The 27,897-nt window shown below is 46.8% G+C and overlaps 1 long non-coding RNA gene across 1 annotated transcript; it reads left to right on the top strand.

Moving 5' to 3' along the window:
- Positions 1 to 87: 87 nt before the first annotated feature.
- LOC120915971 lies at positions 88 to 7,134 on the top strand. The gene is made up of 4 exons (XR_005743924.1): positions 88 to 151; positions 2,783 to 2,843; positions 5,404 to 5,436; positions 6,683 to 7,134. It is a non-coding gene; the product is annotated as an uncharacterized LOC120915971 (long non-coding RNA).
- Positions 7,135 to 27,897: the final 20,763 nt, after the last annotated feature.

Below are 27,897 nucleotides of genomic sequence, written 5' to 3'. Positions count from 1 at the left end.
CTCCTTCTTCCCGTCTGTGCACCCCCCCGCCCACCCCCTCCCCAGTCTATATAAAGCAGGCAGTGTGTCCTTCCCGTGCGATCACCAGAAAGGAGCTACGCACTGAACGACGAGTGTGAACCCCGAACACTGATCCGTCCTATCGCTCTCTGTGAGTACTTACTAGAAGCTGTACTTCTATCACTTTTGTGTTGTTGTTGTTGTGTACTATTAAGGACTGCTGGGACTTCTAGTTCTTTGTTGGACGTGTGATGCTTTCTGAGCACTGGGACTGCTGAGACTTGTAGTTCTGCACTTATTCTTGGCTGTTATGTGGACACTGGGGCTGGTACTGCTCTAGCCATTGGGCTGGATTCACAAAGAGTTACGCCGGCGTATCAGTAGATACGCCGACGTAATTCGGAATCTAAGCCCGTCGTAAGTTTAAGTGTATGCTCAAACTGAGATACACTTAAACCTAGCTAAGATACGACGGCCTGCGCCGTCGTATCTTAGGGTGCAATTTTTCCGCTGGCCGCTAGGTGGCGCTTCCGTTGATTTCGGCGTAGAATATGTAAATGACTAGATACGCCGATTCACGAATGTACGCTTGCCCGTCGCAGTAAAGATACGCCGTTTCCGTAAGAGGTACGCCGCATAAAGATAAAGCTGCCCCCTAGGTGGCCTAGCCAATGTTAAGTATGGCCGTCGTTCCCGCGTCGAAATTTGAAAATTTTACGTCGTTTGCGTAAGTCGTCCGTGAATGGGGCTGGATGTAATTTACGTTCACGTCGAAACCAATACGTCTTTGCGGCGTACTTTGGAGCAATGCACACTGGGATATGTACACGGACGGCACATGCGCCGTTCGTAAAAAACGTCAATCACGTCGGGTCACCAATCATTTACATAAAACACGCCCCCCTCATCCTCATTTGAATTAGGCGCCCTTACGCCGGCCACATTTACGCTACGCCGCCGTAAGTTAGGAGGCAAGTGCTTTGTGAATACAGCACTTGCCACTCTGAAATAAGGCGGAGTAGCGTAAATACGATACGCCGCCATAAAAATGCACCGATCTACGTGAATCCAGCCCATTGTGTGTGACTTATGCCACGTACACACGATCGGAAATTTCCGTCGGAAAAAAACATCCAAGGTAATTCCGCTCAAGCTTGTCTTGCATACACGCGGTCACACAAAGTTTTTTTTTCCTGAACTTTCGACCGTCAAGAACGCGGTGATGTACAACACTACGACGAGCCGAGAACATTCAATGCTCCCGAGCATGCGTCGAATTGCTGCTCCCAAGCATGCGTCGAATTGTTTCCGAGCATGCGTCAGAATTTTTGCGCGTCGGAATTGCTACAGACGATTGGAATTTCCGATCGGAATTTTTTTCCGTCTGAAAAATTGAGAAGCGGCTCTCAATCTTTTGTTGGCGGACTTTTCTTGTCGGAATTTCCGATCGTGTGTACGTGGCATTAGAATGATCTACTATCCACAAAGGGGTTGGTTTATTTAAAAATGAATAAAAGAAAAGAAAAGAAAAAGCAGAGCCATCTGGCCATTACATCCATTCTGTATAAATAGAAAGAATATTCCGTAAACTATTTTCTCTTCTAAATACAAATGTACTTTAATTATAAGCTGTGATAAAATACCACATTATGGCCACTAGATGGAGCCGAGGAGCACAGCAAATATACAGTATGGCTCGGATTCACAAAGCACTTGCGCCGACGTATCTTGAGATACGCTGCGTAAGTGTAACTATGCGCCGTCGTATCTGTGCGCCGTGCCCACAAAACTAGATACGCCTGAAAATAGGCTTCATCCGACCGACGTAACTTGCCTACGCCGTCGTATCGTGGGCGCATATTTTCCCCCCCGGGCGCATTTGACGCTCCCATTGATTTTCTATGCACATATGCAAATGAGGGAGATACGCCGATCCACAAACGTAGTTGCGCCCGGCGCATAATATACGCGGTTTACATAAGTCGTACATCCGGCGTAAAGTTATTCCCCATATAGGAGGCGCAGCCCATGCAAAGGTATGGACCAGGGAACACAAGCCGTCGTATCTTTTGTCGTTTACGTTGTACGTGAATATGACTAGGCGTAGGATACGTTCACGTCGTAGGCAGTGATTCGACGTATCTTAGGCAGTTGTCTCGACGTGATTCTGAGCATGCGCACTTTGATGCGGCCACGGGACTGCGCATGCGCCGTTCATTTTAAGTACTTCTATGGAGCTTGGCCCATCATTTGCATGGGGTCACGCCTCATTAGCATGGCTCACGCCCACTTCCACCTACGCTGGCTTACGCCAAGGAAACCCAGCGTATCTTTAACAGTGAGTGGGAGCGAGTGCTTTGTGAATCCAGTGCTTGCCTCTCTGCGCTGCGTCGGCGTAGCGTAAAAGAGATATGCTACGGCGGCATAAATATGCGCCAATGTCTGTGAATCCGGGCCTATATGTCTTTGTAAGAAGAGATAACATGTAACAAATCTAGAGAACGCTAGAGGGAGTTAGCAAATAAATGTAACCATTGGACGGATGGCTATTTCTGGACTTCGCCCTCCACTTGCTTTTCCCACCGTCAGCACCCTGACCCCCTCCTGTCCTATAATGTGCTGATGACCCCTCAATAAACATCCCGCCCGTCGGGACCTGTGTGCCCAGCCTCCCTGTTCTCTCTGCAATCCCAGATTATCACAAGTGTGGTTATTTTAATATAAATGTTTAAATCTTTGTGTGTCTCATCTGTGTGGTGCTTGTCCTTTATCTTTATTTCAGGAAACAAATAAACTCTTGTTAGTCATGGGGCCGTCCTCTGGATTCCTGCTGGTACTGATTGGTGAGTCATAATTTGTAATGTCGGGTGTCAGAGGGTATGACAAAAGCCCCCCTCTTCTCCCAACATTGGAGTCAGTGGGTTTAAATAAAGCCCCCCCACACCAAAGAACTGGTGTTAATGGGAGTAATAGAAGATCCCCCTCCATTTTGGAATAATGACAGACCCCCCCCCCCCCCTCTCCTGGATTTGGGGTCAATGAGAGTAATATTAGTGTCATTGGGGGTAATAAAAGATCCTGCTCTCCTGGCATCGGGGTCAGTGAGACTAATAAAAAAAACATCTCCCATCTTATAAAAGAAGACCCCACAACATTGGAGTAATTGGGGGTAACCAAGACCCCCCAGCATTGGGGTCATTGGATGTAATCAAGACCCCCCCCCAGAATTGGGGTCATTGGATGTAATAAAAGACCCCCCAGCATTGCGGTCATTGAATTTATTAAAATACCCCCCCAGCATTGGGGTCATTGCATGTGATAAAAGACATCCCCCAGAATTGGAGTCATTGGGCCAGATTCAGGTAGATCAGCGGATCTTTAGATGATTTAAGATACGCTGCCGCAAGTTTGAGAGGCAAGTGGGTAATTCACAAACCACTTACCTCCAAACTTGCGGCGGCGTCTCGCAAATCCCCCGTCGGAATTCAAATTCCGCGGCTAGGGGAAGTGTACTATTTAAATCAGGCAAGTCCCCGCGCCGATTTAAATGAGCATGCGCCGTCCGCGAAATTTCCCGGCGTGCATTGCTCCCACTGACGTCACTAGAACGTCAGTGGTTTCGACGTGAGCGTAACTTGCGACGCGCGGGTTTCTGAATCGGCGTACGCAAACGACGTAAAAAAATTCAAAATCGACGCGGGAACGACGGCTATACTTAACATTGGCTGCGCCTCATAGAAGCAGGGGTAAGTATACGCCGGGAAAACCGCTACGGAAACGTCGTAAGAAACTGCGTCGGGTCCACGTACGTTCGTGAATTCGCGTATCTCGCTGATTTACATATTATTCAGTGTAAATCAGCGTGAACGCCCCCCGCGCCATTTTCAAATTGAAAATAAGATCCGACGGTGTAACACAGTTACACCTGTCGGATCTTAGCCATATCTATGCGTAACCTGATTCTATGAATCAGGCGCATAGATACGACCAGTGTAACTCAGAGATACGATGGTGTATCAGGAGATACACCGTCGTATCTCTTTGTGAATCTGGCCCATTGGATGTAATACAAACCCTCCCAGCATTGGGGTCATTGGGTGTAATAATAGACCCCCCAGCATTGGAGTCATTGGATGTAATCGAAGACCCCCCCAGCATTGGGGCCATTGGATGTAATAAACCCCTGCTCCCAGCATTGGGGTCATTGGATGTAATAAATCCCCCTTCCAGCATTGGGGTCATTGTATTTAATAAACACCCCCAGCATTGGAGTCATTGGATGTAATAAAAAAAACCCAACATTGGGATCATTTGATGTAATAAAAGACCCCCCCAGCATTGGAGTAATTGGATGGATGTAATAAAAGGATGTAATAAAAGCCCTCCCAGCATTAGGTCATTGGATGTAATCAAACACCCCCTAGCATTGGGGTGATTGGATGTAATAAAAGACCCCCCAGCATTGGGGTCATTGGGTGTAATAAACCCCCTCTCCCAGCATTTGGGTCATTGTATTTAATAAACACCCCCAGCATTGGAGTCATTGGGATATAACAACACCCCCCCCCCCCCCACCTTTCCTTCAGCATTGTGATCAATAGAAGTAATTAAATGCTCCTTACCATGGCATTAGTGTCAGTAATAAATGACTGTGAGTTTGTGTTGAGAGGTCACTTACCTCCTTGTAGACCTCCATGTTCCTATCTACTCCCCGCTGTGACATCACAGCAGGGAATATACCGCCTGCAATAGAGTGCCCGGTGCTGAACACTCTACACATGGGCTTCCTGGCATGGAATAAGAAAGCTCACTTACTTTGGGGTTACCTATCCAGTATAGAGACATCACACTCCCCATATGTTCTAGAAATAGGAAGCAGCCTCAGCCTCGGCTCCTACTGACGCGTTTCACCCCAACCCGGGCTTACTTATTGAGCTTAAACTGGCGGCAGGGAAAAATGCGTTGGTGATGTGGCCTGGGAGGAGCAGAGACTGAGGTCACATACTGCATAGGCAACCTATGTCTCTATACTGCATAGGCAACCACAACTTCTGGTTGAGCATTTCAGATACTGCCGCCCACCGGCACTAGCGTGGATCCTCGAAACGATAGAACGGCTCTCCATGTCATTATTTTACTTTACAGTATTTACTTTGGGGGCCACAAACGGCCCCTGGGTTGAGGTCTAGGGACCCCCCGCCATAACTGTTTTTTTTTCTAGCTTTCAACAGAGAAGGTTTCATTCATTCAAAAAGAATTTACATTTTAAATATACCTAATATGTGTTTTTCATTTATTTTATTGTGTTATCTTTTTTCTTGTAAATTTTTTAGGTAAAAGAATGAATTAAAATATTGTTTTTTTTTATTTTTATTGATTCATAAATGAATTTATGTTTTCCAGGAGTCTCCTTCATACTAACGCATGCTGGACCAGGTACGTACGTGTAAACATGAGATCTCTCCATAGAAGGGGACCTTGGTGTAACTAGGGGCCGACACACCATGGGACAGACTGTACAGCTCTACAAGGGCCCTCTGTGACTTTGGGGACCCGTATATACTAGATGTGGGTAAGGTGGGTGGAGGCTCACTTCTGTCTACACCTGTGGCGGCTGGTGCCTAATATTTTGGGAAGCCGGCGATCGCTGCTAGCCCCCCCTGGCCAATCAGGTCTCAGGACCTGCTTCCTGATTGGCCGGGAGGAGAATCAGGAAGACAAGAATGAATATTAATTTGCTATTGTCACACAAGTGGGTGGGCTCAGAGCCCAACCTTTTTTGGAGCTAATTGGAGCCAATTAGAAACCTCGTTGAAATTTATGTTTCTGGCGCCCTGCATGTAGATTAGGGGCTGGGCACATGGATTAGGGGGGCGACGCCCCTGCGCCCCATATGAATGGACCACCACTGGTCTACACGTTGTGCCGGGACAAGAACATGTGGTGCCCAGGGCAAAGATCCCCAATTGTGCCCCCCCCCCCCTTCATTATGTGTGAGCTTATGAGGAGGAGAGAGAGAGCACATCACATTATTTGGGGTTTTGAATTCCCCTATCGGTGTTTGCAGCGGTTGCACTATTTCTGTTTCCTCTATGGTGGTAGTGCGGGAGTTCCCTCTTTCTATATAAGCAGTGGCGGCTGGTGCTCAAAATTTTTGGGGGGGCGCAAACAAAAAAAAAATTGCAGCCTCACTGTGCCCATCAAACGCAGCCACTGTGCAATCAATTGTCACCACTGTGCCATGCCATCGAACGCAGCCACTGTGCCATCAATTGTCACCACTGTGCCATGCCATCAAATGCAGTCACTATGCCATCAATTGTCACCACTGTGCCATGCCATCAAATGCAGTCACTGTGCCATCAATTGTCACCACTGTGCCATGCCATCAAACGCAGCCCCTGTGCCATCAATTGTCACCAGTGAATTAGTCTTTGTACAGGGGCCCCCCGATGTCTGCTAACATTAATGAAATACCCGCCGGGTCTTCAAAAGCTCACACAGCAAATAAGCTGATCTGTGAATGCCGAGGTAGAGATCCAGCCACCAACATTCACCGAAATTCACCGCGGGGAAAAGCAGGATCTCCTATGTGTGTTTCAAAGTCCTGATTTACTTTGCTGGTCTAAAAAATAATACCGTAATTAATAAGACATTTTATTTTTTTGTTTGACCCTTTCAGTTGCTGACACTGAGTGCCCACCAAATCAAGAGTACCAACAGTGCGGGACCGCCTGCCCACTTACATGCAGCAATGTGAACAACAAACTCCAGATGTGCACCCTGCAATGTGTCCCTGGATGTTTCTGTAAGAGCGGATATATATTTCTGGAGGGGGGTGATCACCCCACTTGTGTCCTTCCCCAGGATTGCCCCTCTAGAAAATAAACATCCAAATCGGGCCTTACCGGGTAAAGGCTTCCTGTGAAATACGTCCCCCCCCCCCCTCCCTCTCAGAATGCAGAAGATTACAGAGAGATAAAATAAAGACAGGCTCTGGTACTTATACTAGTTATACAAATAGTTTTTTTTATATATGTTTTAATGTTGGCCATACCTTTGGTGGTTGTTTCAAAGCGTTATTAAATTCAAAACCAAAAATGGAATATATTGACAGAGTAGGAAGAAGGGGGTCTCATTAAAGGGGTTGTAGAGGATTTTTCCCCCCTAAATATCTTCCTTTCCCTTAGTGCAGTCCTCCTTCACTTACCTCATCCTTCCATTTTGCTTTTAAATGTCCTTATTTCTTCTGAGAAATCCTCACTTCCTGTTCTTCTGTCTGTAACTACACACAGTAATGCAAGGCTTTCTCCCTGGTGTGGAGTGTCGTGCTCACCCCCTCCCTTGGACTAGAGGAGAGTCAGGACGCCCACTAATACACAGCTCCTTTCTCTATCTGCAACGTAGAGAGCGTCCTGACTCTCCTGTAGTCCAAGGGAGGGGGCGAGCACGACACTCCACACCAGGGAGAAAGCCTTGCATTACTGTGTGGAGTTACAGACAGAAGAACAGGAAGTGAGGATTTCTCAGAAGAAATAAGGACATTTAAAAGCAAAATGGAAGGATGAGGTAAGTGAAGAAGGACTGCACTAAGGGAAAGGAAGCTATTTAGGAAAACAAATTGTACCTTTACAACCCCTTTAACCACTTCAGCCCCGGAAGAATTTTCCCCCCTTCCTGACCAGGCCATTTTTTGCGATTCGGCACTGTGTTGCTTTAGCTGACAATTGCGCGGTCGTGCGACGCTGTACCCAAACAAGATTGGCGTCCTTTTTTCCCCACAAATAGAGATTTCTTTTGGTGGTATTTGATCACCCCTGCAATTTTTATTTTTTGCGCTATGAACAAAAAAAGAGCGACAATTTTGAAAAATTCTATATTTTTTACTTTTTGCTATAATAAATATCCCCAAAAATATATAAAAAAAACATTTTTTTCCTCAGTTTAGGCCAATATGTATTCTTCTACATATTTTTGTTAAAAAAAAATCGCAATAAGCGTTTATTAATCGGTTTGCGCAAAAGTTATAGCGTTTACGAAATAGGGGGTAGTTTTATGGCATTTTTATTATTATTTTTTTACTAATAATGACGGCGATCTGTGATTTTTATCGTGACTGCGACATTATGGTGGACACATCGGACACTTTTGACACTATTTTGGGACCATTGTCATTTATACAGCGATCAGCGCTAAAAAAATGCACTGATTACTGTGTAAATTACAGTGAAGGGGTTAAAATTTAGTTCCACTCTTCCCCCCCCCAAAAATCTAAAAATAAATAGCAAAAAAAATATATATATACTCACCTGAAAGGGCGGTTGCTTTGCGGAAGTCGCTCTTCTGCCTCTTCCTCCACCGCAGTGGATCTTCTGCCTCGTCCTCTGTCGCGGTGTCTTCTGGTGAATGGGGCGCACTGCCTTCTGGGAAGTGTGTGTATCCCAGGAGGCAGCCGCCCATTCACAAAGAGCCACGCGAGTCGCGCATGCGCAGTAGGAAACAGCCAGTGAAGCCGCAAGGCTTCACTGCCTGTTTCCCTTAGTGAGGATGAAGGCGCCAGGACCGGGCGATCGCCGTCGGAAGACTGACATCGCGGGCGAATAGGAAAGGTAAGTGTCCTTATTAAAGGTCAGCAGCTACAGTGTTAGTAGCTGCTGACTTAAAAAAATTTAAAAAAATTGCAGGTGGAATCCCACTTTAAACACTAGGGGGCGAGGAAGGGGTTAAGTGTGTCCTAGGGAGTGATTATAACTGTGTGGGGGCTGGGCTACGAGTGACACAACACTGATCACACTCCCGATCACAGGGAGCAGTAACCTGAAACATAATAAATGTTTTTTTTTTTTTGTTTAATACTGCTTTATGGGCTTTTTTGGGCTTTGCATTGCAAAAATAATTTTACTGTGTTTTAAAGTCAATCATCACTGAATGAAATGTGATTATATTTCTTATCATTCTGTATCAAAATAAATTGCGCGCTTTAAAGAGAAATAATTCTGTACTGTCTAAAAATCGAGGAAAAATACTTTATACTGTATAATATTGTAGTACTGTAAAACATCAGGAGGCTGTATAAAATCATAGATGTTGTATCACTGTGATTGAACAGCAGGGGGCGACGTAGATATTGAAAATGTATTAAGTTGTAACAGATACAAAAGTAGCAACTAATCAGATACAAATTGCGCTGTCATTGTTTATTGTATACAAACAATTATCTGCTTCCTCCGGGAAGACGTTTGTGTTTTGTTAATAAAACCCAATTTTCTCAATCACACTTCTCTGTGTCACTTTATTATATACAAGAGACGGTCATAGTCTGAAGACACATTACATGAGACTGCTGGAGATCATCGCTGTAACAGGGCAATAGGAAAACACAAATGTCTAAAAGTGCCAGGGGGCCGCATGAGACCCCCGAGCCACAGGATGGGCAGATATATGATTGGGGCTCAATGATAAAAAGTGTAGATTTTTTGGAAAAATTATCCTGTTGCAGCTTATAGTTTCATGTCTGGGAATTATTCATGGAGAATTGTAAAGCTGGAATAGAATGGAGGATGACAGCGGAATATCAGCTACCTACGTCCCCCGAAGGCACGCTTTGGGTTCATTTACATTTACATGCTTTTTTGATGTGTTTTTGATGCTTCGGTGATGCTTTTTTGAGGTTTTAATGAAGCTTGGCAAATGCCCTGTGTGCATGTGTTTATTTCCTTTTTGTTTTGAAGGGCCTCAGTAGAACCCGGGTTCAGTAGTACTCCCACTCAGCAGATCCCCAGCTCATTAGTACCCCTTTTTAGCAGATCCCCAGCTTATTAGTAACCCCCGGCTCTGTTGATCCCACACTCAGTAGTACCCCTAGATCTGCTGATCCCCCCAATAGGTAGTAACCCCCAGCTCTGCTCATTCCCCACTCAGTAGTAACCCCCAGCTCTGCTCATTCCCCACTCAATAGTAGCCCCCCGCTTTGCTGATCCCCCACTCAATAGTAGATCCCAGCTTTTCTGATCCCCCATTCAGTAGTAACCTCCAGCTCTGCTGATTCCCCACTCATTAATAGCCCCTAGCTTTGCTGATCCCCCAACTCAGTAGTAGCCCCCAGCTCTGATGATTCCCCACTCAGTAGTAGCCCCCAGCTCTTCTGATCCCCACTCAGTAGTAACCCCAGCTCTGCTGATCCCCCACTCTATAGTGGCCCCCAGCTTTGCTGATCCCCTACTCAGTAGTAGCCCCCAGCTTTGCTCATCCCCCACTCAGTAGTAACCCCCAACTATGATGATTCCCCACTCAGTAGTAACACCTAGCTCTGCTGATTCCCCACTCAGTAGTAACCTCCAGCTCTGCTGATCCCTCACTCAGTAGTAACCCCCAGCTCTGCTGATCCCCCACTCAGTAGTAACCCCCAGCTTTGCCGATTCCCCACTCAATAGTAGCCCCCAGCTTCACTGATCCCCCACTCAGTATTAGCCCACAGCTCTGCTGATCCCCCACTCAGTAAGTAGCCCCCAGCTCTGATGATTCAGTCCCCCATGGACACATATGTGCAGCGAATTGGCAGCCCACCCACCCTGCCACTTCATATATGTTTAAAGCCGGCAGGAACTGGTTAATTTTGAGAGGACGAAAGGGATCCTATCACAGGAGCAGGGAGAAGAGGATAGTGAACCATCTAAGTTCTATAATGTAATCAGTTGCTATATTACACAACCCATTGAAAAAAAGCCTAGCTGACGGTCACAAAAAATATGGCTGGCTAGAGGGTAAAATGGAAAGTAATGTTTAACCACTTAAGGACCGCCTCCTGCACATTTACGTCGGCAGAATGACACGGCTGGGCACAAGCACGTACCTGTACGTTGCCTTTAAGAGCCGAGCCGAGGGACCCGCAGACCTGATTGCCGCCGTAGTCCCGTAAACGGTCACAGGAGCTGCTGAAAAATGGGGGAGAGGCGAGTGTAAACAAAGCTTCCCCGTTCTTCTCTGTGGCAGTGACACTGATCGTCTGTTCCCTGATATAGGGAACGATGATCAGTGACGTCACACCTACAGCCACACCCCCCTACAGTAAGAATCACTCCCTTAGGGCACACTTAACCCCTTAGCACCCCCTAGTGGTTAACCCCTTCACTGCATCGTCATTTTCACAGTAATCAGTGCATTTTTATAGCACTTTTCGCTGTGAAAATGACAATGGTCCCAAAAATGTGTCCAAAGTGTCCGCCACAATGTCGCAGTCACGAAAAAAAATCACTGATCGCCCCCATTACTAGTATACATTTTTTTAAAATAAAAATGCCATAAAACTATCCCCTATTTTATAAATGCTAAAATTTTTGCGCAAACCAATCAATAAATGCTTATTGAGTTTTTTTTTTACCAAAAATGTGTAGAAAAAAAAAACGTATCGTGGCCTAAACTGAGGAAATTTTTTTTTTTAATATCTTTTTTGGTAGATATTTATTATAGCAAAATGTAAAAAATATTGCATATTTTTTTCAAAATTGTCGCTCTATTTTTATTTATCGAGCAAAAAATAAAAACTGCAGAGGTGATCAAATACCACCAAAAGAAAGCTCTATTTGTGGGGAAAAAAGGACGCCAATTTTGTTTGGGAGCCACGTCGCACGACCGCGCAATTTTCAGTTAAAGCGACGCAGTCCCGAATCGCAAAAAGGGGCCTGGCCCTTAACCTGCATAATGGTCCGGGGCTGAAATGGTTAACATTTAAAAAATAATAATGTGGCCCGAGTGATGCATTCAGCTCAATTCACAAAGCTTCAACACAAATTAAAATATATTTTAATCATCGTTTTTAATTCACATTTTTTTTGAAAATAAGAAAACTTTCTGGTGTGTCAGATGCAGAAGACGACTACGGATGCCGCCACCACCACCAGGACTGCAATGCCAATCGACAGACGGCAGTCGGGGGCACTGCTATTCTGAGATTTTTCATCAATTGAATTGGAAGAGACTTTGGAACACACATGTTTCTTTGCTTCATGTAGGGTTGCAAAATCACCTGCAAGAAAGAAAAGAGAGACATTGGATATTTCTGAATCATGGTGGCACTTCTCTAATATGAATTAACCCTTTTGCTGTCTGCGGCATTTTTTTTTCTTTCATTTTTTTTTGCACACGTTTTAGGCCTGAAGATTACTTAAAGCGGGAGTTCACCCAATTATATATTTTTTTCTCTTCTCCCCTTAGATTCCTGCTCGTTTTGTCTAGGGGAATCGGCTAGTTGTTTTAAAATATGATCCGTACTTACCGTTTTCGAGATGCATCTTCTTCCGTCGCTTCCGGGTATGGGTCTTCGGGAGCGGGCGTTCCTTCTTGATTGACAGTCTTCCGAGAGGCTTCCGACGGTCGCATCCATCGCGTCACTCGTAGCCGAAAGAAGCCGAACGTCGGTGAGGCTCTATACTGCGCCTGCGCACCGACGTTCGGCTTCTTTCGGAAAATCGTGACGCGATGGATGCGACCGTCGGAAGCCTCTCGGAAGACTGTCAATCAAGAAGGAACGCCCAGTCCCGCAGCCCATACCCGGAAGCGACGGAAGAAGATGCATCTCGTAAACGGGTAAGTACGGATCATATTTTAAAACAAATAGCCGATTCCCCTAGACAAAACGAGCATCCATCTAAGGGGAAAAGGGGTTCTCTATGGGTGAACCTCCGCTTTAAAGTGATTGTAAACCCTTGTTTTATTTTTTGTTTTAAATACCTCCTCTGTGCAGTTCGTTTTTTCACAGAGTGGCCCAGATCCTCCTTTTCTGGGGTCCCCCAACGGCGTTTGCGGCTCCTCCTCGCATCGGTAAACCCCCTAGGAGAAGCGATCTCCTGGGGGGGGGGGGGGGGGGGTTACCTTGTGGGCGCACTCCAGAGTCCAGCATTTGCATCCATAGACACAGAATGCTGGGCCTGGCCCCGCCCCTCCCCCGGCGTCCGCATCATTGGATTCGATTGACAGCCAATGGCTGCACTGCTATCAATCTATCCAATCAAGAGCCGAGAACCCCGGGCTCTACCAAGGGAACAAACGGGCTCAGGTAAGTAAAATGAGGGGGCTGGGGGGGCCAGTCACTGTGTGAAGTTTTTTCACCTTAATGCATAGGATGCATTAACCACTTCCAGACCGCGGCACGCCGATATGCATCAGCTGTTTGAAGAGGAATATCTCTGTTACGGCAGCAGCTAGCTGCCATAACCCAGGTATCCTCATCTTCAGCCGGCAGTCCGGTTTCCGATGATGGTGGTCTCTACGGTGGATTCGCTGCAAGATCACTGTTATCGGCGGCGGTAGAGGTCCCCCCTCCCACCGCCCTCCGCGCTTACTAGAGCCGTCTGCAGCGGCAGAGGCGAACGGGTCCTTCTGGTGGCTGGGGGTGGAGATGAGTGAGGGGAAGGTGGGCCGCCACCCATCTCCATATCACTGCAGGGCGGAAGCGACGTCAAAACATCACTTCCACCCATAGCTCTTAAAGGGCCATTTTTTTTTCAAATTACAATTTTTTGTTTTTTTTTGCATTTCAGTTTAAATATGAGATGTGAAGTCTTTTTGACCCCCCAGATCTCATATATAAGAGGACCTGTCATGCTTTTTTTTATTACAAGGAATGTTTACATGTAATAGGAATAAAAGCGAAAACATTTTTTTTTCAAAAAGAACAGTTAAAAAATAAAAGGTAAAATAAATACGATTAATTTTTTAAACGCGCCCCGTCCCACAGAGCTCGCATGCAGAACGCATACGTGAGTAGCGCCCACATATGAAAACGGTGTTCAAACCACACATGTGAGGTATTGCTGCGATCGTTAGAGCGAGAGCAATAATTCTAGCCCTAGACCTCCTCTGTAACTCAAAGCATACAACCTGTAGAATTTTTTATGGAGATTTTTAAGGGTAAAAGTTTGTCGCCATTCCATGAGTGGGCGCAATTTTGAAGCGTGACATGTTGGGTATCAATTTACTCGCCCTAACATTATCTTTCACAATCTAAAAAAAAAATTGGGCTAACTTTACTGTTGTCTTATTTTTTTATTAAAAAAAGTGTATTTAATAAAAAAAAAAAAGTGCACTTGTAAGACCGCTGCGCAAATACGGTGTGACAGAAAGTATTGCAACGACCGCCATTTTATTCTCTAGGGTGTTAGAAAAAAATATATAGGCCCAGATTCACAAAGCACTTATGCTGACGTTTAACACGTTACGCCGACGTAAGTGCAAATGTGCGCCGGCGTATGTGTGCGCCAGACCCACAAACAGATATGCGCCCAAAAACAGGCTACACGCCGCCGACGTAGCTTGCACACGCCGGCGTAGGGTGGGCACACATTTAGGCTGGGCGCATGGTGCTGCTCCCATTGATTAGCCATTCAAACATGCAAATGAGGGAAATACGCCGATTCACGAACGTAAGTTGTACGTCCGGCGTAAAGTTAGTCCCCATAAAGGAGGGGCAACCCGGCAACAGACATGCTCAGGTCTGCACCAGGGAACACAAGCCGGCGTATTGTGCGCTGGACGTGTGTCTGGCTGGGCGTACGTTATGTTCACGGCGTACGCGGTGATCCGACATAGCTTAGGCAGTTGTGGTTGTGAGCAGGCGCATGGGGTGCTGTGCTTGCGTCCATGTCATGGCGCATGCGTAGTTTGTGATACGTACCTGTCTGGCGCTCGGCCCATCATTTGCATGGGGGTCACGCCCACTTCCACCTACGCCGACGATGCGCCTTCGAAACCCACGCCACTCTGGCGCAGCGTTGGGAGCACTAGCTTGCTGAATGCAATGCTTGCCTTTTTCGCGCTACGTTGGCATATCGTACAGTGTTTGCTCTACGGCGGCGTAATGTGCGCCGTGCTCTCTGTGAATCTGGGCCATAATGTTTTGGGGTTCTGTGTAATTATCTAGCAAAAAAATGTATTTTTACTTTTTGAGAACTGGGGCCCAAAACTGAACTGCATATCCCAGATGAGCTTACTAATGATTTGTTCAGATGATCTCTCTCTCTGGAGCCCATACCTCTCTTATACAAGAAAGGACTTTGCTCGCTTTGGAAACCGCAGCTTGGCATTGCATGTATGATTTACCGCTGACGCCGCCCCTGCCCCAGTGTGAAAGGGGCCCAAGTGTGTTAATCCTAAGAATTACAGGCCTACAATATATAAAGCCAAATTTCCATGCAAAACATTTTACCGCTTTGAGCATCAAAAATCTGACATAGTCATACCGCCAGGGAGGTTAATAAAGCATTCTGTATTCTGTATCCCCCCCACCCTCTCCCAGTTCTTCCCCAGTATTCAACCTACTGTATTCACTTAGAGGAACTTCCTTTTTCCCCTTCCGTTCTAAGAACACCGATGAAGTTCGGGGGGTGATCAGCGCTACACAATTGTCTGACAACAGATAGGTCATGGATTCATCATCATCACATGACACAGGACTATCAGAATGGGCCGCAGGAAGAACACAAATGTATTTTATCCCTATCTTGATGGTGGCGTTTTTTCCATACAGCCCTTCTCCGTCACAGAACTCGTAGACGCGCCATTCAACATATGAGCCTGCAAAACAAAATACAATGAGAAGCTCACAGTGTGCAGTGAAATCAGAGTAAGAAGAGCAGTGGTGTAGTCATAGGCGTGCGCACAGGGTGTGCCGGGTGTGCCTGGGCACACCCTAATCACCCTGCGCATTGCCGATTCCCCCTGCTTTCATCTCCCTCCTGCAGTGCTGCCAGCTTCCCTCCTCTCAGGAGCAGGGAAGGGGCTGGTAAATATTTAATCAACCGGACTTCCTTTTCTGAATGAACACATTGAGTGATCTGTACTGATTGCTCCTGTCTTCATTCTTGACTGAAGAATAGTAAACTATGTTTACTGCAGGCTGCTGAGAAAAGGGACTGGGAATCTCTGTCTTCAGTTTCTTTCTCTGTCTCAAAAGTAAGACATCGGGGGTCTATTTAGATCCTAGATATTTTACCAAAGCCCCATATCGGGGCTCCTAGAAAAAAAAAATTTAAACAAAAAAAATATATAAATAACGACTGACACTGTCCACTGCCCTACTGACACCAATCTTTGCTCTTCTAATATACTGTACACGCGTGTATGTTTAGTCCTCTGTGGTGCACACCCTAATGCAATAGGCTGCGCACACCTATGGGTGTAGTGTGGGTTGTCAGCACCCGGGGGCAAGGCAAGGTACCTCCACCGTGATCACACCCCAGATACCCCCCCACCCTCACATCCCTAGATATCCCCCCACACTTATCACACCCACCAGATACCCCCACCCTTATCACACCCACCAGATACCCCCAACCTGATCACACCCCCTAGATACCCCAACCTGATCACATCCCCATATACCCCCCACCCTGATCACATCCCAAGATACCCCCCACTCTGATCACACACACCAGATACCCCCAGTGGTGTATCTAGGGTATGGCAGCCATGGCAAGTGCCAGGGTCTGAGGGTCTCTTCTTCCCTCCTCCCGAGCATAGGCAGGATCTCCTTTTCAGCACCTTTGCTAATGGACAATGGCAGCGCTATCCCTGCTACGTTCAGCCACAGCCCTCCCCTGTTCTCCCAGTCTCTCCCATTCCATCTGGTCGGATTGGCAGCGCACAAAGAAGAAGGAGGAACATCAGTTTCTCCCTCTCCTCTGTGAAAACTGAGCCCTTAAGTGATGAAGATTTCATCACTTCCCGTATTGGTTCTGCATTTACCTGGCCTTGGAGGGCAGAGGAGGGATCAGGGGTCTAATAAACCCCAGATTTCTCCATAAAGAGGATCTGTCACTACCCAAGGTATCACAAGGGATGATAAATATCACTAGTTTTGTTAGCTGTTTTTTCTCTTAAGGTTATCAGAAAGATGGGTTTCAAATGTTTCGACAGGGGCGCAGTTTGCCATAGGCGCTATTTACATTAGATACGCCCCTAGATAACCCCACTCTGATCACCTCCCCCAGATACCCCCACCCTGATTACACCCTCCCAGATACCCCCAACCTGATTACACCCCTAGATAACCCCACTCTGATTAACCCCCCCCCAGATACCCCCACCCTGATTACACCCTCCCAGATACCCCCAACCTGATCACACTCCCAGATACCCCCAACCTGATCACACCCCCGACACCCCCACCCTAATTACTCCCTCCATATACCCTGATCACACCCCCAAGATACCCCAACTTTGATCACACTCCCAGATCCCCCCACTTTAATCACACCCCACAGATACCCCCCCCCCCGCCAGATTCCTCCACTTTATCGTTCTGATCAACTGTGGATTGTTCATCCCTAATATGAAGGAATGGGTCCTTTCTGGGTGTATACACTCCATCCTTTTCTCTGTTCATACCTGTAAGGCCCCGTACACACGACCGAGTTTCTCGGCAGAATTCAGCCAGAAACTCGATCGGAGCTGGATTCTGCCGAGAAACCCGGTCGTGTGTACACTTTTCGCCGAGGAAACCGACGAGGATCTCGTCGGGCCAAATAGAGAACATGCATGTTCTCTATCTCCTCGTTGTTCAATGGGGAAATTTCGGCTCGCCGAGATCCTCGGTGGCTTCACAAGGAACTCGACGAGCAAAACGATGTGTTTTGCCCGTAGAGTTTCTCGGACGTGTGTACGGGGCCTAACTGGTTTTATCTGGAGATCTGAACTGAAGACTCCTGTAGATTCCAGGGAAGTCCCCGTTGGATGGCCTGAAGCAAGAGAAAAAAGTATCAGTGTAACTTTGGTGCAATTTTGTTGCAACTTGGATGTGCCCTTTTGTCCCTCTGTGAAGTTGGACCCACTGTTGGATGTAAAACATTGAGGTGTGACTTTCATGCAACTTTTGAGGGAACTACTTTATAGTTGCTGCGACTTTAAAGGGGTTGTAAAAGTTTTTTTTATTTTTTATAAAAATAACAAACATGTTATACTCCTGAGTCCTGCTACTGTGTCCATTAACACAGACAGTGGGACTCGGCCCTGCTACCGTGTCACTGGATTTGATTGACAGCACTCGGAGCCAGTGGCTCCTGCTGTTATCAATCTGTCCAATGAGGAGAGAGACAGAGGCTCTGTTTTATGAAGGGATGGGATATTCTAATACACAGCTGAGATCCTACTAATGTAGGTGATTGTGTAACATTTATGTCTATTTATGTTGTAATTTGGATACACATGTATATTATTTAGCTGTACTCACCCTGTGCCATCGGAATATTGTCAAACAGAAGAATGGCCACCACCAAACACACTAGTAAATTCCATTCTAAATAAAACAAAAATGTGGGTCAAAGATTATTATGCTATGTTGTATAATAATGATATTAATAATAATATAAATATACAGAGCCTTGCAAAAGTATTCACCCCCCCCCTTTGCTTTTGACCTATTTTGTTACATTACAGCCTTTAGTTCAATGTTTTTATTTTTTATTTGAATAACATGTGATAGGTCAGAACACAATAGTCTAAGTTGTTGAAGTAAAATTAGAAAAATAAATACATAAAACTATTTTTCAGAAATAAAAAGCTGATAATTGTCATGTGCGTATGTATTCACCCCCCTTTGTTATGAAGCCCATAAAAAGCTCTGGTGCCACCAATTCCCTTCAGAGGTCACATAATTAGTGAGATGATGTCCACCTGTGTGCGATCTAAGTGTCACATGACCTGTCATTACATAGACACACCTTTCTGAAAGGCCCCAGAGGCTGCAACACCTAAGCAAGAGGCACCGCTAACCAAACACTGCCATGAAGACCAAGGAACTCTCCACACAAGGAAGGGACAATGATGGTGAGAATTACAAGTCAGGGTTAGATTATAAAAAAATCTCCAAATCTTTGATGATCCCTCGGAGCCCCATCAAATCTATCATAACCAAATGGAAAGAACATGGCACAACAGCAAACCCGCCAAGAGACGGCCGCACACCAAAACTCACAGACCGGGCAAGGAGGGCATTAATCAGAGAGGAGCACAGAGACCTAAGGTGACCCTGGAGGAGCTGCAGAGTTCCACAGCAGAGACTGGAGTATCTGTACATAGGGGGACAATAAGCCGTACGCTCCATAGAGCTGGGCTTTATGGCAGAGCGGCCAGAAGAAAGACATTACTTTCGCCAAAAAACAAAATGGCACGTTCTGAGTTTGTGAGAAGCCATGTGGGAGACTCACATGTGGGCTCTGGTCTGATGAGACTAAAATTGAACTTTTTGGCCATCAAAGAAATCGCAATGTCTGGTACAAACCCAACACATCACATCACCCAAAGAACACCATCCCCACTGCGAAACATGGTGGTGGCAGCCTCATGCTGTGGGGATGTTTTTCAGCAGTCGGACTGGGAAACTGGTCAGAGTTGAGGGAAAGATGGATGGTGCTAAATACAGGGATATTCTTGAGCAAAACCTGTAGCACTCAGACTCTTATAGCTAGATTCAGGTAGGGGCGCGTATCTTTAAGGCGGCGTAGCGTACCGTATTTACACTATGCCGGTTTAAGTCAGATAGGCAAGTACTGTATTCACAAAGTACTTGCCTCCTAACTTATGGCGGCGTAGCGTAAATAGGGCCGGCGTAAGCGCGCCTAATTCAAATGAGAATGAGGGGGCGTGTTTTATGTTAATGGGGGGTGACCTGACGTGATTGATGTTTTTTTTGAACGGCGCATGCGCCGTCCATGTACATATCCCAGTGTGCATTGCGCCAAAGTACGCCGCAAGGACGTATTGGTTTAGACGTGAACATAAATTACGTCCAGCCCTATTCACAGACGACTTACGCAAACAAGATAAAATTTTCAAATTTCGACGCGGGAACGACGGCCATACTTAACATTACTAGGCCAGCTATTTGATGGAATAACTTTACGCCTGAAAATGCCTTACGTAAACGGCGTATCTTTACTGCGACGGGCAAGCGTACGTTCGTGAATCAGCATATCTAGTCATTTACATATTCTACGCCGAACTCAACGGAAGCGCCCCTTGCGGCCAGCCTAAATATTGCACCCTAAGATACGACGGCGCAGGCTGTCGTATCTTAGATAGGTTTAAGTGTATCTCTTAAACTTAGGACGGCGCAGATTCCGAGTTAGGTCGGCGTATCTTCTGATACGCCGGCCTAACTCTCTCTGAATCTAGCTATTAGGCCGCGTACACATGACCGGTCCATCGGATGAGAATGGTCCGACAGACCTTTTTCAAGGGGACTGATGGTCTGATGTGCGTACACACCATCAGTTCAAAAACCGATCGGTTCAGAACGCAGTGACGTAAAACACAGGATGTGCTGAAAAAAACGAAGTTCAATGCTTCCAAGCATGCGTCGACTTGATTCTGAGCATGCACGGGTTTTGAACCGATGCTTTTGCGTACTAACCATCGGTTTTGACCGACGGTCAGGCGTCCATCAGTCCAATTTTAAAGCAAGTTCTAAAACTTTGGTCTGAAGGACAAAAGTCCGATGGGCCGTACACACGGTCGGTTTGGACCGATGAAACTGAACCTCAGTCCGTTTTCATCGGTTTGGACCAACCGTGTGTACGCGGCCTCACGCATATTCATCACGATCACGTGACTTCCTCAGGAGACTTCCTCCTGAGGAAGTCACGTGATCATGACGAATACGCGTAACAGTCTATCAGAGGTACCGGAGGTGACGTCTGCGAGTTCACCCCTCGTTTTTATTAGGCTTGTTTATATGCTATTTATGTGAGTACCATAGTGTATGTTTTTGTTGCTAATAAAATTCTCAAACGATACTACACTATTGGCGCATTTATCTCCCCGTGTGAGGGTCATTACTGTCCACTAGACGTGACTCCCTAGGGGGACTTCTTTGCTACCTCACTACTACTTCTTTGCTCACTTACTACCTCGTAAAGATGTTGCCACCAGGACACAAAGTGAGAAGAGCCCCAGATAGCAGTAAAAAAGTAACCCTTCTGTATTATATACAAAAAACAACTTGACATTAGACTCAAAAGCTCAATTTTGCCCATATAAATATAACAGGGGCACCATTTTATATTACTAAGAACACACTTACTAAATTGAGTATTTTGATTTGGATTTTTTTTCAACTTCCCAACCTCCTTATCAGCTTTGCCTTGTTGTGCTTCCAAGTTCTTTTCTTCAGTACCATCTTTCTTCTGATCCTTGGTGGTCATTGTCATGGGTCGTAGGAACAGTCATTCCACCAAAATTTGAGCCCTGGCTTGAAGAACTCTTCAACGCGCCTTTTTCAGACTCGCTAAATTGAGGGTAGAGTGTCAGGTTCTGGATTCTTGTGTACTTGTTAGCTTGTTGTGTGACTGCGTTTTTCTAAAATGAAAAGGACGATTCCTAGAACCAAAAGACAATGGAAAGCTAAAATAAATACAGTTGGATATATGAATGCTTCATACCATGATGCAAAACGACATTGGGGGTTATTTAATAAAATTGGAGGGTGTAAAATCTGGTGCAACTCTGCGTAGAAACCAATCAGCTTCCAGGTTTTACTAAACAAGCTGAAGGTAGAAGCTGATTGGTTACGATGCACAGCTGCCCCCATTGTAGGGCTCCAGCTCTATCTGCCTCTTAAAGTACGTTATTCGAAAGATAAATACATGGGCCCAGATTCAAGAAGCAATTGCGCCTGCGTAACCATAGTTACGCAGCACAATTGCTTACTTGCACCGGCGTAACGAATGCTCCTGATTCAGAAACCTCGTTACGCCGACTGCAGCCTAAGATATGCGTGGCATAAGGCTCTTATGCCCGCATATCTTAGGCTGCATTCTTGCGATGGCCGCTAGGTGGCGTTCCCATGCAAATTGCATACTAACGCCGATTCACTACGGTACGCGCGCCCTGCGTACGCAGTTTACGTAGTTTGCGTACAGGGTGTTTAGCGTAAGGCTGCCCCTTCTAATAGCAGGGGCAGCCAATGCTAAAGTATACCCGTCGTTCCCGCGTCGCGAAATTAGAAATTTACGTCATTTGCGTAAGTGAATCGTGAATGGCGCTGGACACCATTCACGTTCACTTTGAAGCAAATGACGTCCTTGCAAAAGTTTCCCGACGGGGCATGCGCCCTACGCTCGGCGCGGGAACGCGCCTAATTTAAATGATTCCCGCCCCCTACGGGATCATTTAAATTGCGCGCGCTTACGCCGGGCATTTTGCCGGAGCGCCCACGCAATTTACGGAGATACTGCTCCGTGAATCGCGGGTAGCGCAGAAAATTTGCGGGGGCGCAGGCAGTGCCCTGCGCCTACGTAAAAAAAGCGCAAGGCTACCTGAATCTGGGCCATGGACTATTACTGCTGAATTTTCCTGAAAATTATAGTTTCCTGGCTGTAATACTGGTGCTTTAAGCCCCATACACACGATCAAACTTTTTGACAATAAACGTAAAAATTAGGGCCCGGATTCAGAAAGGACTAACGACGACGTATCTCCAGATACGCCGTCGTAAGTTCAAATGTGCGCCGTTGTATCTATGCGCTTATTCAGGAAATCAGATACGCCTGAATTTTGGCAAGATACGACCGACGTAAGTCTCCCTACGCCGTCGTATCTTGGGTGCATATTTACGCTGGCCGCTAGGGGCGCTTCCGTAGATTTACGCGTTGAATATGTAAATGAGCTAGATACGCCGATTCACGAACGTACTTGCGTCCGTCGCAGTAAGCTACACCGTTTACGTAAGGCGTACGTCCGGTCCAGTAAGCTACACCGTTTACGTAAGGCGTAAGTCATGTTAAGGTATGGGCGCGGGAACAGCGTCGTATTTTACGTCGTTTGCGTAAGTCGTACGTGAATGGGGCTGGGCGTAAGTTACGTTCACGTCGAAAGCATTGAGCCGACGTATCTTAGGGAGTATTTACGGCGTGACTCTGAGCATGCGCGCGCATGCGCCGTTCGATCGGCCATTCATTTACATGGGGTCACGGTTAATTATAATACAACACGCCCACTACCTGCCTACTTTGAATTACGCGGGCTTACGCCGGCCCATTTACGCTACGCCGGCGCACAAACGGGAGCAAGTGCTTTGTGAATACAGTACTTGACTCTCAATGTTACGACAGCGTAGCGCATATGAGATGCGCTACGCCTATCTAAAGATGCGCCGATTTCTCTGAATCCCGGCCTAGGTTTAAAAAAAAATAAAAAATCACACGTCTGTACGCTCCATCGGACAAACTTTTTCGATTTTCATCGGACAAAAGTTTGCTTTGCAAGCGGACAAACTTTTCGGCAACAAAAGTCCTAGGGTGCAAAGTCCTGCCGTGTGTACAGAAATCCATCGGACTTTAGCCCGAACTACAAATACGCATGCCCAGAACCAATGTTAAACTCAACCAACAATAGCAGAAGTTGACCAAAGGGTGGCGTAAAAGAGCCGAAAAAAACACGTAGTACGTCAATTATGCTATAGGCGTTCCCGGCCAACGCCCTTCGGACAAAAATTCATGGAAAAGTTTGTTTGAAGTCCGACCGTGTGTACAGTATGAGGCTTTACCTTCACATTTTAGTAGAAAGTGGAAAGAGTAGATGTCTGTTTTTATGCTGTCTATGCCTCCCTGTCCTGTCGACAACTCCCTCCCACCCGATTTCTTCTATGGATGTCACAGGAACAGGACTTTGAGGGAAAATCTCCACTGTGGTCAAAACTATGGTGTCTGTTTATGAAGCAGCGACATCTTTTCACTGCTTCGTTCTCCGGCATTCTCAGTGGAGATTTTTCTCCTCTAAGTGCCAGTTTATGAAGCTTTGTCGATCGCTTCTCCTTTGGAGGAGTGAAGCGATCTACAAGCGCTTCCAACACTGGAGAACGGCCCCTGATACTGGAATCTTGTGAGACTCTACGAGATTACAGTGCCAGAAATTCACAGAAACACAGAGATGTCAGTTTATTGAGCGGTGATAAATAATCACCGCTCAGTACACTGACAGGTGGCGTGGGTAACATTAATAAAATAACGAGTCCCCCTACATAATATTTATATATATATGTATACACACACATACACATTATGGGCCAGATTCTCAGTGGAGATACAACGTCGTATCTCTGAGTCTGAGCGGTCGTATCTATGCGCCTGATTCTTAGAATCAGTTACGCATAGATTTCTATTAGATCCGACCGGCGTAAGTCTCTTACGCCGTCGGATCATAACTGCATATTTACGCTGGACGCTAGGGGCGTGTACGCTGATTTACGCGTCGATATATGTAAATCAGCTAGATACGCGAATTCACGAACGTACGCCCGGCCGACGCAGTAAAGTTACACGGTTTACGTTAGGCTTTTCCCGGCGTATAGTTAACCCTGCTATATGGTGGCGTAAGTGCGGCGTACCAATGTTAAGTATGGCCGTCGTTCCTGCGACGAAATTTGAAAATTTTACGTCGTTTGCGTAACTCGTCCGTGAATGGGGCTGGACGTAATTTACGTTCACGTCAAAACCAATACGTCCTTGCGGCGTATTAGGAGCAATGCACACTGGGAGATTTCTACGGACGGCGCATGCGCCGTTCTTGAAAAACGTCAATCACGTCGGGTCACAGAACATTTACATAAAACACGCTCCCCCTGATCTAAATTTGAATTAGGCGGGCTTACGCCGGCCGATTTACGCTACGCCGCCGCAACTTACGGAGCAAGTGCTTTGAGAATACAGCACTTGCCCATCTAAGTTGCGGAGGCGTAACATAAATCGGATACGTTACGCCGCCGCAAAGATACGCCGCTGGATGAGAATCTGGCCCTATATATACACATGTATATACACACACATTATATATTGTACAGGACACCAGGGTTAAGTCCTGGACGGGTGCTGTACAGCACCACTATTTGGGCTATGGTCCCTTTAAATAGCGGTGAAAGTGTTCAAGGGGTCGCCCAAAGTGTGTGAAGGATTCCAGGTAAGAGTTAATCCAGAGAGGACTGGCTCGCAGTCCTCTCTGTCTTGATAGTCATTTGGGGCCCTGAATTTTGGAGGCTCTAAAGCGCTATTTGGGTGGGAAAGAGCCTCCACCTCTTAACACTGGGAGCCAGCACACAAGGAGTTAACACTTCCCGAGAACCACTCATAAAACAGGAAGTGGTGCTGGAGGTGTGTGAAGGTGTGTGGGGATTGCACCTGTGAAGGTGAGCCGGGAGTCTGCTAGCTGCGGTTAAGAACACAGGGCCATATTCTCAAACAAGTTACGTAGGCGTATCAACAGATACGCCTACGTAAGTCCGTTTCCTATGTTTAAGTGTATTCTCAAACTGAGATACACTTAAACATGCCTAAGATACGACAGCTTGCGCCGTTGTATCTTAGGCTGCAATATTTACGCTGACCGCTAGGTGGCGGTCAGCGTAGAATATGCAAATGACTAGTCACGCCGATTCTCGAACGTACGCTTGCCCGCCGTAGTGTTTTAACGTCGTTTCCGTAAGCGATACGCGGCGTAAAGATAAAGATGCCCCCTAGGTGGCGTACTCAATGTTAAGTATGGCCGTCGATCCCGCGTCGAAATTTCTAAATTAAACGTCGTTTACGTAAGTCGTCCGTGAATGGCGCTGGACGCCATTTACGTTACAGTCAAAACAAATGATGTCCGTGAGAAGTCATTTAGCGCAATGCAAGTCGGGTAATTTACCCGACGGAGCATGTGCATTACGATCGGCGCGGGAGCGCGCCTAATTTAAATGATCCACGCCCCCTGCCTGGATCATTTGAATTAGGATGGCTTACGCGGGTGGACTTTACGCGATGCCGCCGCAAGTTTACAGGTAAGTGGTTTGGGAATCCGGCACTTGCCACTTAAACTTGCGGCGGCGTAACGTAAAGTACATACGTTCCGCCGCCTGAAATGTATGAGAATATGGCCCACAGCGAGGACTTTCCTTTGAAATTCGGGGGCCGAAGACCCGTCTACAACTAAACCATATGTGTTTTGCTTTGACTGATTTTGTGCTGAAGAAAAGCAGACTTTTATTTGATGCCGAAGCTAAGTGGACTTTTCTGTTATAGTTTTTCCTTGTGTGCTGAGCTATAGCCCCCAAACGTTACAATATATATATATATTTATGGTTGGAGCCCTACGGGTGATACGGACATGGACACAGACTGACTAGGACTCACAACATACAATGGGCCTGAAGTGTGAACTGGCCTAATGGACGGTACGCCAAATAAGGGGGCAAAGACATTCAGGTAGGAGTATAGTTTTTTTTGAGTCAGAACATTAGTGAGCAAGTTTGGCGAAGGCTTGTGCCATCTCCGCCTGAGGGTCAGGAATGTACCGAGCGAAGCAGGCAGACTTCCACCTGCCAAGCTTCTTTATGACATGGTCGGGGACCCCATGTCGCGAGGGCGGCTGAGGCTGCTCCGATACGAAAGGAGTGACCCGAATACTGATTAGGATTGAGGTGCATTGAGGATTGAGGTGCAGACTCCGTAGGAGGATCCTCACGTGTTTAATGAACTGGCTGGAGTTGAGAGGTTTGTCCGGAAAAGGGAGTAGAGGAGCGGAGTCTGATTGGGCTGGCAAAAGTAACAGTAGGCGGTTCAATACGGTTACTGGGCACCAGGCGTTACCTGTCTTGTAAATGGCGATATCTAAGCCGGGGCCTGATTGCTGTGTTTTGGAGGTAGTGAGATGGAGCGTGAATCGGTCTTGATGGCGGACCAAGTGTCGTCTGCGCAGGACTTGGCCGGCGGAGCTGTTGTAGGCGAACTCGCTTGGCCGGAGGAAACCATAATACGCCAGGTAGATGGCCGCTTGTATAACCAAGTTAGGGAGGAGGCCTAACGGGGATGTGGCGAGGATGGCGGACATGTCTCTAAATATGGTGCTGGTTATGGGCAGGCGTTTGGCGGTGACGGCTGGTTGTTGTTTCTGGACTGCGCGTAGGGCAGCTTTGACTGTGTGGGACGTAAACAGCGAAGGCTTTGCCGGATCTTGTAAGGCCAGAAAGTGCTGGATGCCTGCCAGGTAGAGACGGATGGTGTTATATGAAAGGGACTGACAAGTATGGCAGTAGGAGATGAAGGCCAGTATGTGCTTGACGTTCAGGGTGGTGTTGGCGGAGTGGTGCTTCAAGAACTTGCTAAAGGTGTCCCAAGCTGTGTGATAGGCTTTGAGGGTATTGCGAGAGAGAGAGACTGGTTAATCAGCTGGGTTGCTTGCTGTAGGTGCTGTGTCAGTTCAGGGTCAATTGAGACCAAGGAGGGATAGGGGCTGACGATGAATCGACTCCGGGTTTCTGCTGGAAAAAGGAGGCATAATTAAAGCGGGACAAGGCGTCTGCGGTGAGATTACACTTGCCAGGGAGGAAGGTACAATGTACGTTGAATTGGTGTAGTAAGGATAGTTGCACCAGCCGACGTAGGAAGGACATTATAACAAGGGACCTGGACCTGCCCTTGTTGATAATGTAGGCTGTGGCCTGGTTGTCGGTGGTGAAGGTTACGGTTTGTCCAGCCCAGCTGTGGCCCCAGAGTTGGACGGCTGCTATGACTGGGTACAACTTGAACAAGGAGGACGTCTGGGTGAAGCCCGGGATTGCTAGTATTTCTGGCGGCCATGGTCCTGCGAACCAGTGGTGGCCAAAAATAGCCACGAAACCTGTAGAGGCTGCGGCGTCGGTCACTACTTGTGGGGAAAGGGGTGATACTGACGGTATAAACATGGATATACCGTTCCAGTTGGTGAAAAATTCATCCCACATCGAGAGGTCCCCTAAGGCTGCGGTATCCAGTTTGAGAATCTGATCGGGGTCCTGTGCCTGGGAAAGGAAAAACAGGAGGCGTGACACTAAGGATTGGCCCTGAGGGATGATCCTAACCGCGAAATTGAGCATTCCCAGGAGGGACTGCAGCT

The sequence above is a fragment of the Rana temporaria genome, chromosome 10 (assembly GCF_905171775.1).
Source record: "Rana temporaria chromosome 10, aRanTem1.1, whole genome shotgun sequence".
Taxonomy (NCBI): domain Eukaryota; kingdom Metazoa; phylum Chordata; class Amphibia; order Anura; family Ranidae; genus Rana; species Rana temporaria.
This window is presented reverse-complemented; position numbering and strand designations above follow the sequence as displayed.